The 16,379-nt window shown below is 38.9% G+C and overlaps 3 pseudogenes and 2 gene segments (V, D, J or C); 3 read left to right on the top strand and 2 right to left on the bottom strand.

Moving 5' to 3' along the window:
* The window catches only part of LOC122330413, a 194,512-nt pseudogene that overhangs the window by 140,177 nt on the left and 37,956 nt on the right, over positions 1-16,379 (bottom strand).
* Positions 1-16,379, top strand: part of LOC122330415 — a 77,674-nt gene that overhangs the window by 25,192 nt on the left and 36,103 nt on the right.
* LOC122330411 overlaps positions 1-16,379 on the bottom strand; it is a 93,263-nt gene that overhangs the window by 59,723 nt on the left and 17,161 nt on the right.
* LOC122330414 overlaps positions 1-16,379 on the top strand; it is a 70,576-nt pseudogene that overhangs the window by 39,208 nt on the left and 14,989 nt on the right.
* Positions 1,140-1,751, top strand: LOC122330421 (annotated as a pseudogene).

The following is a 16,379-nucleotide window of genomic DNA, read 5'->3' as shown; positions in this document are numbered from 1 at the left end:
TAACCAATCAGATTTGAAGAACCAGTTTATAGTTTTAGTCAAGTTTAGGCTCACAGTCAGTGTTTGTTGTTTGTACATCAGTGTCTTTCATCATTCATCTATATTTCATGGTCTTCAGTTTGATCTGCTGTATGCTGGACACAGATTTGAAGCGAAATCAGACTCCATTTTAATCTAGATTTAACACTTTCAGAAAGATACAGAATAATCAAACATAACAGTTTATTTGTCAGGTTAGTTTCAGTGTATTCTTTCATATGTAGGCTGTAAAGGTTGCAATATATTTTTAGTTAAAATATGTAAGTGCCAAAAAATGTTTTATTGACTGATGTTTAATAGAACTTTTACTTTTAACACTGTTTTAGCGTTTCTCATATAAACACTGAGCAGGGTTCATTTGCTAATTGTAAATTTAACACTCTGGGACTATTGAATCTAAAGCCAAGTCCACACATGAACAGGTATTTTATAAAAACCTAACGCCTGAAAAAAATCTTACACTCTGACATCGAACTCATTCACTGCAACCAGACTTTCTGAAAATCTTCACCCTGGAAAGAGTTTTGAACAAGTTTCAGTTTCAGCGACCTGATACTGTGTTTAAATGTGAATAAACATCCAAACAAGTAGAGAACGGGTTCAGAAAATACACTTATTCATGTGGACAGGGCCCAAGACTCAATTAAAGTCATCAAACAGCATCTCACACGTTTCTCTTTTATCCAGGTGTGGAGGGCAGTGATGATCTCTGTGTATCTTTTCTGTCATAATGTAGTAGATCTGAGGTGATTCATTATAACTGAGGATTCATGAAAGCAATGGATCATGATTGATCCAATAATACTGTTTAAGTTTCTCACTGAATGAATAATATGAATGAAGTGATTAAATACACAGATCACAAATTCAAACCGGCCAATCTCAACCATTTTCATAGAAGTGGAGACTAAATCAACCTCAATAATTACAGTAGTGAAGTACAGTAAACTAAAATTGAATTGAAACACTTTGATTCTGAATCAATAAATGAGATTCTTCTGTCTCGTCTTTAGTTTTTGCATACTGAGGGTGTTTTGCATGAACAGCACAAGCCTTATATCTCTATGAACTCGACATGATCAAGAGCTCTTCTTCATCAACCAACAAACATGACTTTCAGCATCATCTTGATCTGGACTCTGGCAGTGTTTTGTCAAGGTCTGCAATATTATTTATGTCTGTATTTTCCAAAGATAAATGAGTTTGTAAAAGTATTTGACTTCTACTGTTCCTCACTTGACAGAATCCATCGGGCAGGTGACAGTGACTCAAACTCCTTCACAGCTGCTTGCCAACACAGGAGAAGAAGTTAAACTAAAGTGTACGACTAGCACAAGTCCTCCCTGCTGTTGTGGAGGTACAGCATGTCTTAGCTGGTATATACAAAAAGAACCTGGAGAAGCTCCCTAAACTCCTCATTTATGGAGCAGATCAACGGCAGTCAGGAACTCCATCTAGATTCAGTGGAAGTGGATCAGGAAGTGATTTCTCTCTGACCATCAGAGGAGTCCAGACTGAAGATACAGGAGATTATTACTGTCAGAGTTATCACTACATCAACAATAAAGATGTGTTCACACAGTGATAAAGGGTCGTACAAAAAGCTGTGAGTCAGAGTCACAGTGACTGCACTGATACAGCTGAGAGATACTGCAGCTGATGGCTAGAGGATCACAACAACACAAACTCACTGAATCAAACTTCAGAGATTTATTTATATGATGTTCTAAGGAGGAAATATATACTTATTAATGCAATGTAATATAATTATATAACACTCACTAGATTTGACATTGCCTGAAGAAAAGTTGTGAGGTGCTTGCTGAAGAAAAAACATTAGTTTTCCAAGTGTAAAAGTTTTCCAAGGTTTTGCTTCTTTCTTAGACACCTGTGGCTTTAAGAGAGTGACCATTTATACTGAGACATTTATCAATCATTTATTTCACTTTCTAACTAGGATATTCAAATTTTATTCTCTTACTCTTCAGTTATTTATTTATTAGGAGTCGGTCAAGGATCTCATGGTCAGATTCATAATTCATATTCAGATTCATATTCTACTGCAGAACTGATGGAAAATCACCCAGCCCTGCTATAGACTTCTGAACAGTTTGAATGAGCTCACAATGTACTTTATTAACAGATTTCCACAGATCTCTGAATCCTGTTTCCTTTTCTAACTTCATTGATATTTTATGTCAATCACTACTGATTGTAAAAAATGCTCTTGTGGCTTTAGTGGCAGAAGAAAATACCATTTTAATCAACATCTTAAAAAAAAAAAATATCCATTGTCCACTGCATTGCAGTCAAAAGCTGAATTTAAAAATATCACACAAAGAATCAAAAATGCATTTCTGGATTGCAGTAACCTGTTATTAAGGTGCCTTTTCATTGGTCTGAAGTGGAAAAAAAAAAGCTAAATACAGCTGTAAATGGGTTAAGTTTGTCCACGTTCAACTATTTCCAGAAGTAGACTGATCACGCTCACGGTGTGGTTTATGCAGAAGGAGCACTCCAATGAGAAAAATAAACTGAAACAGTTTTAATCCTCTACAAACAAGCAAAATAGCAATATAGTTGCAAGCAGGCAGAACAAAAAGACCACACGCATTAATGACGATTAAACAGAAGCAAACTGGAACTTAAATACACAGAGGAACTGACTAAATTAACAAGACACAGCTGAAGACAATTAGACAATTAATAGAAAGTAGGTGACACTGAACACAGGGGAGAAGACAAACAACAACAAAGTCCATGTGTGACGACCTAATAGGTACAAAAGTGTATTTTTAAAAAGGTACCGCCCAGTGACAGCTTTTGTACCTTTTTTCTGCAAGGTGTGTATGAAATACAAATAGATAAAAACAGCAGGTTTGAAATGATATGACATTATTTGCATAACATAGCAGACCAAAGAGTGAATGTAGGATATGCCCAACATAACTATGAGACTGCAATTACATTGACCTCATTGTTTCAATTTTAGATTAGACTTCAAAAGTAAAATAATATAAATGTGATTTTTAAATACGTTTTTGTTTACAGATACTTGATACAGATACTAAAGTTCAATCAGAATAAACTTAAGTGTGAAAACAACACTGAAGACTTGTGTTTTGTGAAAAAAAAAATCACTCTTTATTCCAAAATATTTTTACATTGTTTTATTTGAGTTGTTGGTTTTATTACTGGAAAATGATACTGATATGGACCGGGATCATGGCTGTAGACTGGAGCTGGACCTGTTCTGAATCAATGAGGCTCGCAGACTGATGATACATGGAGCCCACGACTGATCTAAATGATCCAGATAAAGATCTGTTACCTCTTCTCAATTGCCCTGTGTATCATCAGCCTTGGGCTACAGCTCTGACATTGTTCTTGTGGTCGTTAAAATAACCAGAAGCAGCGTTATTTGACATTACGTTAGATCATGCTCTATTTACTTCATTAAGTTAAGGTTACATCAGACTTGTCTTGCACTGGTAACGTTCATTTTAGACTCCACACTGACTCAACCAATCATTTCTTATATAAACTTGCCTTATACACAGAGGCATTGTCATGTTAGAGTCCTGTCCAAAAAATTTGTATCCACAATTCTAGAACATCATTGTATTATTTAACATTACGATTTGCACTCATGGATGTTATAATAATAAATACATACTTCATAATAAACTTAATAATAAAATTGATAATAAATTAAAGTAGTTCAACCTGTTTATTGGAAGGGGGAGACCCAATACTTTTGCCAATATAGAGTATAAAGATACATTTACGTTTGTGTTTACATGCATTTACTTCAGTGTTTTATCTGTCTTTATCTCTTTAGACTGCTTTTAGACACATTAAATATTATTTTGTCGGCATGTTACTGTTTACTGCAATAAGTACTGCAGGACTTTACCTGTACTCTACAGAACTTACCTGCATTCTAAAACACTTACTTGTGCTCAACAAACATTACCTGTACTCTACAACACTTACCTTTATTCAACAAACCTTACCTGTATTCTGCAAGACTTGCCTTTAGTCAACAAACCGTACCTGTACTCTAAAAACGCTTTACCTGTATTTAACAAACCTTACCTGTACTCTACAGGACTTACCTTCATTCAACAAAGCTTTACCTATATTCTACAGGACTTACCTGTACTGTACAACACTTACCTTTACTCAACAGGCCTAATCTGTACTCCTAAAATGCTTACCTGTATTTAACAAACCTTACCTGTATTCTACAGGACTTACCTGTATTCTGCAGGACTTACCTTTAGTCAACAAACCTTAAAATGTATTCTACAACACTTACCTTTTATTCAGCAAACCTTACCTTTATTCTGCAGGACTGACCTTTAGTCAAGAAACCTTACCTGTATTCTACAGGATTTACCTGTATTCTGCAGGACTTACCTTAATCAACAAACCTTACTTATACATTACAGGATTATCCTTTAGTCAACAGACCTAATTGGTACTCTAAAACACTTACCTTTAGTCAATAAACCTTACCTGTATTCTGCAGGACTTACCTTTAGTCAACAAACTGTACATGTATTCTACAGGACTTACCTGTTTTCTAAATCACTTACCTTCATTCAACAAACTTTATGTATTCTACAGAACTTTCCTGTTTTCTAAATCACTTACCTTCATTCACCAAACCTTAAATGTATTCTGCAGGACTTACCTTTAGTCAACTAACCTTACTTATTTTTTACAGGACTTACCTTTAGTCAACAGACCTAATCGGTATTTCCATAATGCTTACCTTTAATCAACAGACCTTACTTGTACTCTAAAACACTTACCTTCATTTAACAAACCCTACCTGTATTCTGCAGGACTTCCCTTTTGTCAACAGACCTAATCTGTAGTATAAAACACTTACCTTTAGTCAAGAAACCTTACCTGTATTCTATAGGACTTACTTTTATTCTGCCGGACTTACCTTAAATCAACAAAATGTACCTGTACTCTAAATCACTGACCATTATTCAACAAACCTTCAACAAAGGTAAGTACTCTACAGGACTTACCTTCATTCAACAAACCTTACCTACCTGTATATTCTACAGGACTTACCTGTACTGTAAAACACTTACCTTTACTCAACAGACCTTACTTGTACTCTACAGGACTTACCTTTAGTCAAACAAACTGTGCAATGTGTATTCTACAGAACTTACCTGTTTTCTAAATCACTTACCTTCATTCACCAAACTTTACATGTATTCAACAGGACTTACCTTTAGTCAACAAACTGTACCTGGACTCAATAACACTTACATTTATTTAACAAACCTTACCTTTATTCTGCAAAACTTACCTTTAATCAACAAACCTTACCTGTATTCTAGAGGACTTACCTTTACTCAACAGACCTTCCTTGTGCTCTAAAACACTTACCTTTAGTCAAGAATCCTTACCTGTATTCTACAGGACTTACCTTTAATTAAGAATCCTTACCTGTATTCTACAGGACTTACCTTTATTATGCAGGACTGTAAAAAACTTCCTGTTCTCTAAAACACTTACCTTTATTCAACAAACCTTAACTGTATTATACAGGACTTACCTTTAACCAACAAACCTTACTTATTCTTTACACAACTTACCTTTAGTCAACAAACTGTACCTGTACTCTAAAACATTTACCTTTAGTCAACATACCTTACCTGTATTCTACAGGACTTACCTGTTTTCTAAATCACTTACCTTCATTCAACAAAATCTACCTGTATTCTGCAGGACTTACCTTTAGTCAACAGACCTAATCTGTACTCTAAAACACTTACGCTTAGTCAAGAAACCTACCTGTATTCTACAGGACTTACCTTTATTCTGCAAGGACTTTCCTTTACTCAACAAACTGTACCTGTACTTTTAAAACACTTACCTTTAGTCAACATTCCTTACCTGTATTCTACAGGACTTACCTTTAATCAACAAACCTTACTTATACTTTACAGGACTAACCTTTAGTCAACAAACCTAATCTATATTCTACAGGACTTACCTTTAGTCAACAAACCTTACTTATACTTTACAGGACTAACCTTTAGTCAACAAACTGTACCTGTATTCTACAGGACTTACCTGTTTTCTAAATCACTTACCTTCATTCAACAAACCTTACCTGTATTCTGCAGGACTTACCTTTAGTCAACAGACTAATCTGTACTCTAAAACACTTACGTTTAGTCAAGAAACCTACCTGTATTCTACAGGACTTACCTTTATTCTGCAGGACTTTCCTTTACTCAACAAACTGTACCTGTACTTTAAAACACTTACCTTTAGTCAACATCTCTTACCTGTATTCTACAGGACTTACTTTTTTCTAAATCATTTACCTTCATTCGACAAACCTTACTCTGTGCTCTCTACAGGACTTACCTTATTCAACAAACCTTACCTTTATTCTACAGGACTTACCTTTAGTCAACAAACTCTAATCTATATTCTACAGGACTTACCTTTAATCAACAAACCTTACTTATACTTTTACAGGACTAACTTTTAGTCAACAAACTGTACCTGTACTCTAAAACACTTAACTTTAGTCAACATACCTTACCTGTATTCTACAGGACTTACCTATTTTCTAAATCACTTACCTTCATTCAACAAACCTTACCTGTATTCTGCAGGACTTGCCTTTAGTCAACTAACTCCACTTATAATTTACAGGACTTACTTACCTTTTATTCAACAAACCTTACCTTTATTCTACAGGACTTACCTTTAGTCAACAATCCTTACCTCTATGTGTAACACCCTGGAAAAAGCTGGAAAAAGCAGGGGATAATAACCACGAGTGTTACGACAATGTTTCTTGATGAAAACTTTTACTCCTATCGTACACAATCACATTACATTTCACAAATCAATCATGAAAGCAAATCCGTCACCGTGATGGATATACTGTGTTTGCATAAAACAGACAAACCCATTTTATATGCAAACTGTTCCATACATTTGTAATTGTTTGTAATTGTAGTAAAATAAAGTAACAAAGTAATAACTGTATAATCTCTTATACAACTCATAACGATTATCAAATGTATAACTGAATGTAACACAAAATATGTGCATCTCACTAGATTTGTGAGAAGGGAAATCACCTTGCATCCATGTGCTGCACACCACGGCCATGTGCCTCCACACTCAGCAAGCAGCACTATTGCAGCGAATATCACACTCTTTCAACTACTAATATACCGGTTCATACTCTTGGCATGCATTATAAAACACACAGTGATGAGTTTCCACATATATCACAGTAATACCTGTAAAAAGCAGGGAAAATAACACAACACTTCCTCAGCAGGCTCTGAGTCGCATGAGGAAGTTCTCATGATACTCCCTGCAGTAAAGGTATTACTACACCCAATCAATTGCTCCCAGAAAAATGGATGCTTTCACTTGGCAATCGCTGCCAAATCAAACTGGCACCTACACCATTATTTTCCCCGACGCTCACACACACAATCCCGAAAGAGCCGTGATGTGATATATAACTACTGAATGGAATGAAATATATATCGAACCAAACCAAATATATTTCCATTTGAACAGAAACGTTACCATGGCAAACTTGGTCCATTTTAGACACATACCATTTAAAGTGAACAAGCCCTCAAATACTATTTTATACTTTTTACCTATTACATATGTTACTATGCCAAAGAACTTATCTGTACTCTATAAGACTTACCTGTACTGTACAACACTAACCTTTATTCAACAAACATTACCTGTATTCTACAGGACCTAACTGTATTCTATAACACTTACCTTTATTCTATAAACCTTACCTGTATTCTACAGGACTTAACTGCTATTATACAACACTTACCTCTAGTCAAGAAACCTTACCTGTACTCTACAACATATACCTATAGTAATAACATAATTCTAGAACAGGTTTTTGAAGTTTGCTTTTATGCTGCAATACCTTTTTCAAATATTTTTTTCTTAAATAATGACCCCAAAACACTTTTTGCGTTTACTGTTTGATGTTAATGGAAAGAAGCTAAGACCTAATTTGTGTTTCCATCTTACTGCAGATGTATTTTATCACAACCTATATTACATTTGAATTTATTCAGCCATGTAAGAAGCACCACAAAGTTTTGAATAAGGGAAAAATGAAATAAAAATGTGTATTAAAATCGCAAATAGCAGTAATTAATGTATGTTGCGTCTTCGTGTTTCATAAAGGGATATTCACAACACTAATAAACGTGATTTGGCTCTAATTCAGTTCACGCGGAAACACAGTTAAGGATTAAGATGACTCATATGCAAATTAAGTCAATAAAGCAATATAAAAACATAAGTTTATCGTGGACTCACCAGCAGATCAGATGTGATACCGATGCGAGACTGAAGCAGCACAAGTTTAATCTTCGACATTCTTTCAAACATCTACTGTGACGACATAAGCGCCTCAAAGAACGCTCGCGCCACACGTTCTAATTCTTTTTATTAGTCTATAGAGCCATTCATTTAACAGCAGCGAGAAAGACCAACAAAACACTTCCTGTTCCCGCAAGTATAAAAGACCCGTTACAAAATAATGAGATCAAATAAAATAGAGTATCCTGTTCAGTAAATGGGAGAATAAAGAATATATGCGTGCTATAGGTTCATGTTAATGAATTTTTGATACTGGTCATTTTAAAATGTAATGTTAATGATTTAGAAATGGCCTGTTTTATGATCCTATAGGCTATGTAGATACTTCTGATGTGTTTTAATAGAATTATTTCGAAGCTACATCCACAAGTCATTACAACAAATGGAGTTTCTGAGTGAATCTGTAGTACATTTTACATAGACTGATTTTAATATGAAATGCAAATGTCCATATATGTTGTTTATGGCAAATACTTTCAGATAAATGTATTAGCTCTATATTCATTCGTGTTAATTTTTGCACCAATGCATTACGTAACTCTACTAAAATGAATATTAACATAAAAATGACAATATAAAATGTCCACTAGATGACAGAGTACAAAAGGTCTCTGGGGTCACCATCACAAACCCACAACACAGACATAAACAAGGTGTGTGTCTTTCAAATCAATTCATTTTCATTGTGTTTAGTATTTAGTATAAGAGCGAGGATCCTTAGAGACAAGTCAATAAATCAAGCAATTTCCACAATTACAAGCAGAAAACTCTCGTTGAGCTCCATTGTGTGTTTTAATGCAGCTCACTTTATTTTATTTATTTTTTAATGCACACTGGTTTGATCATATCAGCAAATTTTACTATAGGGACATTTACAGACAAAATAGCTTACACGCCATATTAAAAGAAACAATAGTTTACCAAATAATAATAAAATGTATGCTAATTTTTAACAGATTGTCACCAGACAAGAATATCTGGATTTCTTTTTTAGTCCTTCCCAATTTTATGACCAATTTTGTTTTTGTTGCTGCACTGTGAAATATGCTTTTCCTACATACATTTTTCTGTTTTTTCAAAATTATTGCTTCATTTTAGGAAAAAGTGAGTCAAAATTAAGTGAGAGATTTTGCTTGAAAGCTTTGTCAGTAAACTTACATTCTAGAAAATCCATCTAATTTAACAATTTTTTTATATATTTTAACTGAAAACATTAGAAACAATCTAACTAAGACCAGGATTTTTTTTGCAGTGTGGTTCATACAGTGTGTGTGTATATATATATATATATATATATATATATATATATATATATATATATATATATATATATATATATATATACAGGAATATTAAAATAACTAGTTCCAGAATGAGTATTTTACAATTGAAACTAAAACTTCGAATCATAATGAATTGATTCGTTTCATAAGTTTGATTCATTCAGGAGTCATTTCTTAATGAGTGTCTAACTGAATCATTGACTCGTTCTGTTTAAAAACGCACATTCATGCATAAACAAAACTCATTTAAAACTATTTTCTTTGAGGAAACAGAGCAAAATCATGAAAAAGCGTTGCAGTCAGACAATGTAAGTCATTTTAATATCAGCGTCGTTTATTGAACTGTTGAATGAAATCTTGCAAATTAAACGCCCTTAATATTCATTCAAAGCTGTTTTTAAAATAGTTAAATAATTAAAGTGTTCAGATGAAACAATCTATTATAATTATTACATTTAAAATAGAAATGAATAATTGCATAAATATTCAACTCGTGCTGACGTGCACGCGCGATGCGGAACTGACGTAAGCGCCGGCGTGATTCGCGTCTTAGTTGCTATGGCGACGCGTGTTATGAGTTCTGGCTGAATATATAAACACTTTCGAACCCATCGCTATCTGTTGGTTGTGAGACGAGGAGACATTTGAGTATTTTCTGATCAGATCTTGTTGCTTTCTGAAGCTCATCGGAGGATTCCCGAGAAGAAGACTTTTATTTCAGACGGAGATCAGCGGATTTTCTTGGAGAAGAGTTTTAAACTGTTATTTGTTCTATAACTAAACTTATTTCTGCACTTCTGTCTTGTATTGTTATTGTATTTCATTTTATTCTATTAATTTTCTTTCTTTCTCCCTATTTTCTTATTTTGATCAGTTTGGAGGAGGTCGTCAATGGCTCACTCGGACGAAAGACGCAGGTATGTTTTTAATTGATTATTTTAGGATATTTATTATTGGTATGTGCATTGTTTGACAGCTTGTGCAACCTGTTATATTTAAGTTAAGTGATGTGTATCTTGTTCCACGTGACAGATAAACTGTGTTATTTTGATTAATGTTTTGATATGTTTTGATTATTGACTGTTAATAAAACAGTATGAAGTATTGTAAGTGTGTAATATTTCAGCCTCGGGCGCTCCAGATCCAGGAGCGCTGGTATCTCTCAGACGGCTGCTCAGGAGGATGGGAGACGAGGCTCTGGTGATCGTGACCCAGAGCAGCCCCTGAGCCAAGAGCTACCAGGATACATCGGCACCTCTGCCTTCTGACCTGGCTGTTTCTGTGTCCACAGATCAGCCTCACAGGAAGAGGAAGCGGCAGAGCGGCGGCCGGGAGGATGAAGGGCCAGTCCACCTCCAACACAAGACCAGCCAACGCTCCCGCGAGGTCAGGATTATCAAAGATGTCATGACTCGGTTATTAATAGAAAATGTTCTGTTTATACATTTTCTTGTGCGTTTCAGAAGCGTATGCCAAGGGCCCATTGCTGGGCCGAGGTGGATTCGGCTCGGTGCATGCTGGGATACGCGCAGTCCGACAGACTGCCAGTAAGACATTTCCTTCCCCTGCTTCATTCAAACAGCTTTTAGAAATGGCCATATCAGTGAATGCGTGATTTCCTGTGGTTTATCTGTTCACAGGTTGCCATCAAATGCGTTTGGTAAAGCAGGGCGCCTGAGACGCTGAACGTGGTGAGTTGAAGGTGAATTTGTTGTGAATCTGCATTCAGCTCTGGATGTAATGGATCTTTGGTCTCTGCAGGAAGGTCAGGGTCTGCTGCCGCTGGAGGTGGCTTTGATGACCCTGGTCAATTCGGCTCCTGCCTGCCCAAACGTCCTGCAGCTGCTTGAGTGGTTCGACCATCGTGAGACGCTACACCATGATCCTGGAGCGTCCCGTTCCTTGCCAAGATCTCCAGAGTTTCTGCGAGAGAACGGATGTCTGGAGGAAACTTTTGGCCAAAAAGGTCCTGCTGCAGCTGATCACGGCGCTGAAACACTGCGAGCCGCGAGTCCTGCACCGGGACGTCAAACCTGAGAACCTTCTGATCTCCACTGAGTCCCCACGACATCAAGCTGCTGGACTTCGGCTGTGGAGATCTGCTGCAAGACTCGGCCTACCAACAATTTGCAGGTTCCTTTGATCTCACTGCAGTCATGTGTTTGTGAACACCAAAGGAAGATTTTGATCGGGCGTTTGTGGTCTTGTTGTGTCTCTCAGGCACTCTTGAATACGCCCTCCTGGAGTGGTTTAGGCAGCACCGTTATCACGCAGGACCCGCCACGGTTTTGGTCGGTCGGGTGACGCTCTACAGCATCCCAGTCGGCTGTTTCCTTCAGAGAGCACGCAGGGTCACCTCCAAAAGCAGGCTGACCTTCCCTGAGAGCTGTCTACAGGCAAGAGACGGACATCAACGTCCAGATCCAGGTGAAGCGTGTGCTTTGTGTTGCTGAAGGCTGTGTTGTGTGTAACAGAGTGCCGTCACCTGATTCGCTGGTGTCTCCGTTGCATCGGCATCAGACCGCCCAGTTTAGAGGACATTGAGAGCCACCCTGGTTAAACTGAATAGGTGTAAGACCAGTGACACACACTTTCTGGAATCCACAGCAGTCACGGCTGGATTGTGTCGTTGGGATCAGTCTAGATCAATGCTTTCGACTGTTTGTATAGGGGAGAGCAGAAGTGACACAGGAAGTGCAGAGAACTGCTTCCTGGTCATCTTCAGTCCGTGAGGAGCTCTGTGTGGATCCTGGAGGGAGCTGAACACACAGCACCAGCAGAAACCAGAGCTAGAAATCAGATAGAGAGATAGAGAAAAGGAGAAATGGGACATTGTGTAAATAAGAGGAACAGACAGAGGCACTAGACACTAAATTGTACACCCTTATAATTCATATTTATTAATGTTTAGATGTAATAGATTTTTAGTTGGTTGGCAAAGGAGTCTGTGCTGTCTAAATCCAGCTTGTGGTTTTATAAATTCATTGAATCATATAAAGAAATGTAATTTCAATTATACATTTAGTGTAAATATATTTGAATAAAGCGTGTACATTTGCAGATGATTGCAGTGTGTCTTTTAGTGGACAGAGGGTTAATGTGTGTATTTGTTTGTTATGTTACACTTTAAGTGATACATTCTGCTATTTCTAAGGATTAGGATAAAACATGAACACAGTGAATTATGATAATACTGTATATTATACCTTTTAGTGCAAATACACTCTTAAAAATAAAAGGTACAAAAGTTGTCACTGGGCGATAGATTTTTAAAAGGGACATATTTGTACCTGAAAGGGTCCATTTTTTGAGCCTAATGGGTACAAAAGTGTATTTTTTAAAAAGGTACCCGCCCAGTGACAGCTTTTGTACCTTTATTTCTGAGTATGTATGAAATACAAATAGAAAAAAGGTTTGAAATGATCTGACATTATTTGCTCATTTTAGCAATAAACTGCATAACTCCTGAAGTTTTGGAAGTTTCTTTTGAAACACTTCAATCAATAAATGTGACGATGCTGGCCTCACAAAGAAAGTCAGAAAGTAACCTTATCCCTGACTTGTTAAACTCTCATTAAACCCACTTGTTAAAACCTCTTTACAGCAAGAATCCCATTTCAGAGCTCAAAAATTACTAAATTCCTCTGAATTCTGATATTTTTGTGTTAATATCAGGCAATTGTTTTGGACTTCATCACAATTCTGGTTTTGATGAATGTGTCAGTGTTGTGAGGAAGTCACTGTGCAAAAGTTTATGGAGAAAATGATATGGCAATATATCTCTCGCTCTTTATGTACAGTCAGTTTAATTCTGTCAGCTTCCTGAAAAAAGCAAGAAAGAGTAAAGGAATAAAAAAGAAAGACAGAAAGAGAGAAGAGAGAATCTGCAGCTGTCAGAGGGGAAGTACAGATAAAAATCTTCAATAAAACTGACCCTTGAGACAATATCACACTGAAATGTATGTGATGATACACTCAGCTCTGTCAAAGTAGGCTCCACTCACATTCATGTCAATTGTTGCTCCGTTACAGGACCAGTGTTGCAGAGTTGCCCAGACCGACAGCTTTCAGTCTGTCCTCTTTGCTGCTGTGTCCAAGAAGACTCCTGATTCCAGACCAGAATCACTGATGTCAGGTACTGAGATATATATAGTCATTTTCAAAGAAGCGTGTCTGAATTGGTTTGGTAAATGAGAACCTTAGAACAAGTGTAAAAACACTCAACACATGTGAAGTTATTAAATAAATGAATCTACTTTTCTTTAGTATGGATGCATTAAACTGAACAAAAGTGACTATAAAGACATGCAAAGTGTTACAAAAATCTTTCTTTGTTAAATAACTCCACCCTCCGAGGTTTTGATTTGAGCCCTCCTTGCTGTGTGTTTCTTCACCCTGTCACACTTGGTGGAGATAATGCGTGGACAAAATTGTGAAGAAACATACTAGACAAGTGATCTCTATCTTCACTTCTGTTTTTTTCTATCTCCCTTAGTTTACAGCTTGGCATGGCGCTCCTCCCCGCCATGCAAACACTGGCAACGGCTCAATGAGATCAGCTGGCCCATCAGCAACAAATCGTTGAGCATCCCCGCGGCTTCGAGCAGGGCGAACGCGAACTGAGGCTCGCTGCCTCTGGATCCGCTGCCGCGCCAACGCATACCGCTGCCTGACCCCGAGCCTAGAAGCCAAAAATGCTACCAAAAATGTCCAGACATAGTGATCGAGGAGCATTCCTGCAAATGTTCGAGATAACTGCCAATACAGAAGGTTGGCACCGCCCTGAGTGAGCACGGATACAGGGCCCCTGTTAACGTGGGGGTGAGGCACAGCGTGCGACTTTCTCCTTTTAAGTAGGCGGCAGAGAGCCAACTAGAAGTACCCTGAAGAGATTCTCTCCTGGCCTAGCCTTTCACCCATTTTCCACAGCACAGAGCATAACCCACACCTCCCTGCCCGAGCATAAGTGGGCAAACTCGCTCAGCCTCACCTGGTTCTCGGGCGTGACCCCAATGGTCAGGTGGCAGGTGTGAGCAGGCCATTCCTAAGAGCCCTTCCCTGGGCTTACACAGACAAGCTGTCAGGATAAGGGAACTCCAGCTACCACCATGGAGCTCGTTGAGCGGTGGAGGCGGCGGGCCAGCGGCCCAACATCAGGAGTCTGAGGAGCGAAGCGCCTCCCTTTTCCCCAGGGTGGTCCAGGAGCGATGGCGCCGGAGGGCACGCGCTCCACGCACCAGTCCAGCAGGCCAGCGGTTCCCTGGGTGCTCCCAATGAGCTGATTTCACGGGAAGATCCGGAATCCCTGCACGCTGGCGTGGCTGGCTGGCCGCATCGTCCACCACGGGCAGCGCCGAGAAACCCCAGAAGCTAGGAGTTAAGGTGAACTGGCAGCCGGCAGCCCATCGACCGGGTCGTGAGAGCATGTCAAGGAGATGAGAGAACGGATAGGCAGCGCTGGGCGCCGTTAGTCCGGGACCACCTGTGCAAGCAGCTCAGCAGGCCCAACAGCGGCACTCAACCGGGGCAGCCCAGCCCACTGGAATTCCCAGCCTGGGTGACAGGAGCCGCGGTCTTCGCTCCACGTGACTGCGTGCGTGCCCTTAACAAACTGGCTGGGACCCTAAGCACTGGCGGTGGAAAGAAATCAGCCTGGTCACATACAGACTGCACTCTGCCCAACCGCTTAAAGACCACGACCAGCTGTACCATGTCAACTTCTTTAACTCATATAGAAAGGCTTAACTAGGGCTAGAGTCTCCGACCTTGTCGGTTGTTGACACTAACTGGCGGACACTGGCAGTAGTGTCCCCTAGCAGCGAGGAAACATGTGCACCCGCTCGTCACAGGCCTGATCGGTCCCAGCTGCCCCCAATCAGCAAAACGGTATAAGAAAGCCATGCGGCATGCTGACCCAGGAGCATTTCGCCTCCATGAACAATTCTCGACACTAACTGGGCTCTTCTTTACTCCCCACAGAAAGCAGCGCTAGGCCCGATCAGCCTAAACTACACGGGCACTGTCTGACTGAAGGACCGGGAAATAAGTGTTAGAGGACTCCGCTTGACCTTGCTCTCCGGACTAGAGAGAGAGGAGTGCCAGGCGGCCGCACCCACTCTTTACCTGGACTCCTTCCTGGAATACTACATACTACTCTGTTTCTTTTCCTTGCAGCATGATGAGGACACCAGTCTCCCCTGTTTATTGTGGGCACTTTTTCCCAGGTTTCTCCTTTTACCTCCTCTTTACCTCCTTTGCCTGCTTTGCCTCCAAGCTCAGACTGCAAGTCACTTTATTTATAGAGAGAAAAGGACAGGGCAAGATAAGTAAAAGTAACTGGCAAAACAAAGACTCCAGACATGTTCATCACATATCTTTTGGGCGCGTCAGAATCTTCATTCCTTCCAGATTCCCAGCCCATACTCAGTCTAAGATATTTCATATAGAGGCCAGCGCTGTCGCGACCTAGAAACAGTGCAAGAGTACCAGATGGAAGTTGAAACTCCGAAAGGTCAAAGTTGCAAAATGTCAATACACAGCTTCAACATCAATGCAATAACTCCAACAGTTCTCAGAGTCAGTCTCACAGTCGACCTTCCCGCTCCATGAGATCTGTCCAGATCT

Source organism: Puntigrus tetrazona, chromosome 25, assembly GCF_018831695.1.
Source record: "Puntigrus tetrazona isolate hp1 chromosome 25, ASM1883169v1, whole genome shotgun sequence".
NCBI classification, from domain to species: domain Eukaryota; kingdom Metazoa; phylum Chordata; class Actinopteri; order Cypriniformes; family Cyprinidae; genus Puntigrus; species Puntigrus tetrazona.
This window is presented reverse-complemented; position numbering and strand designations above follow the sequence as displayed.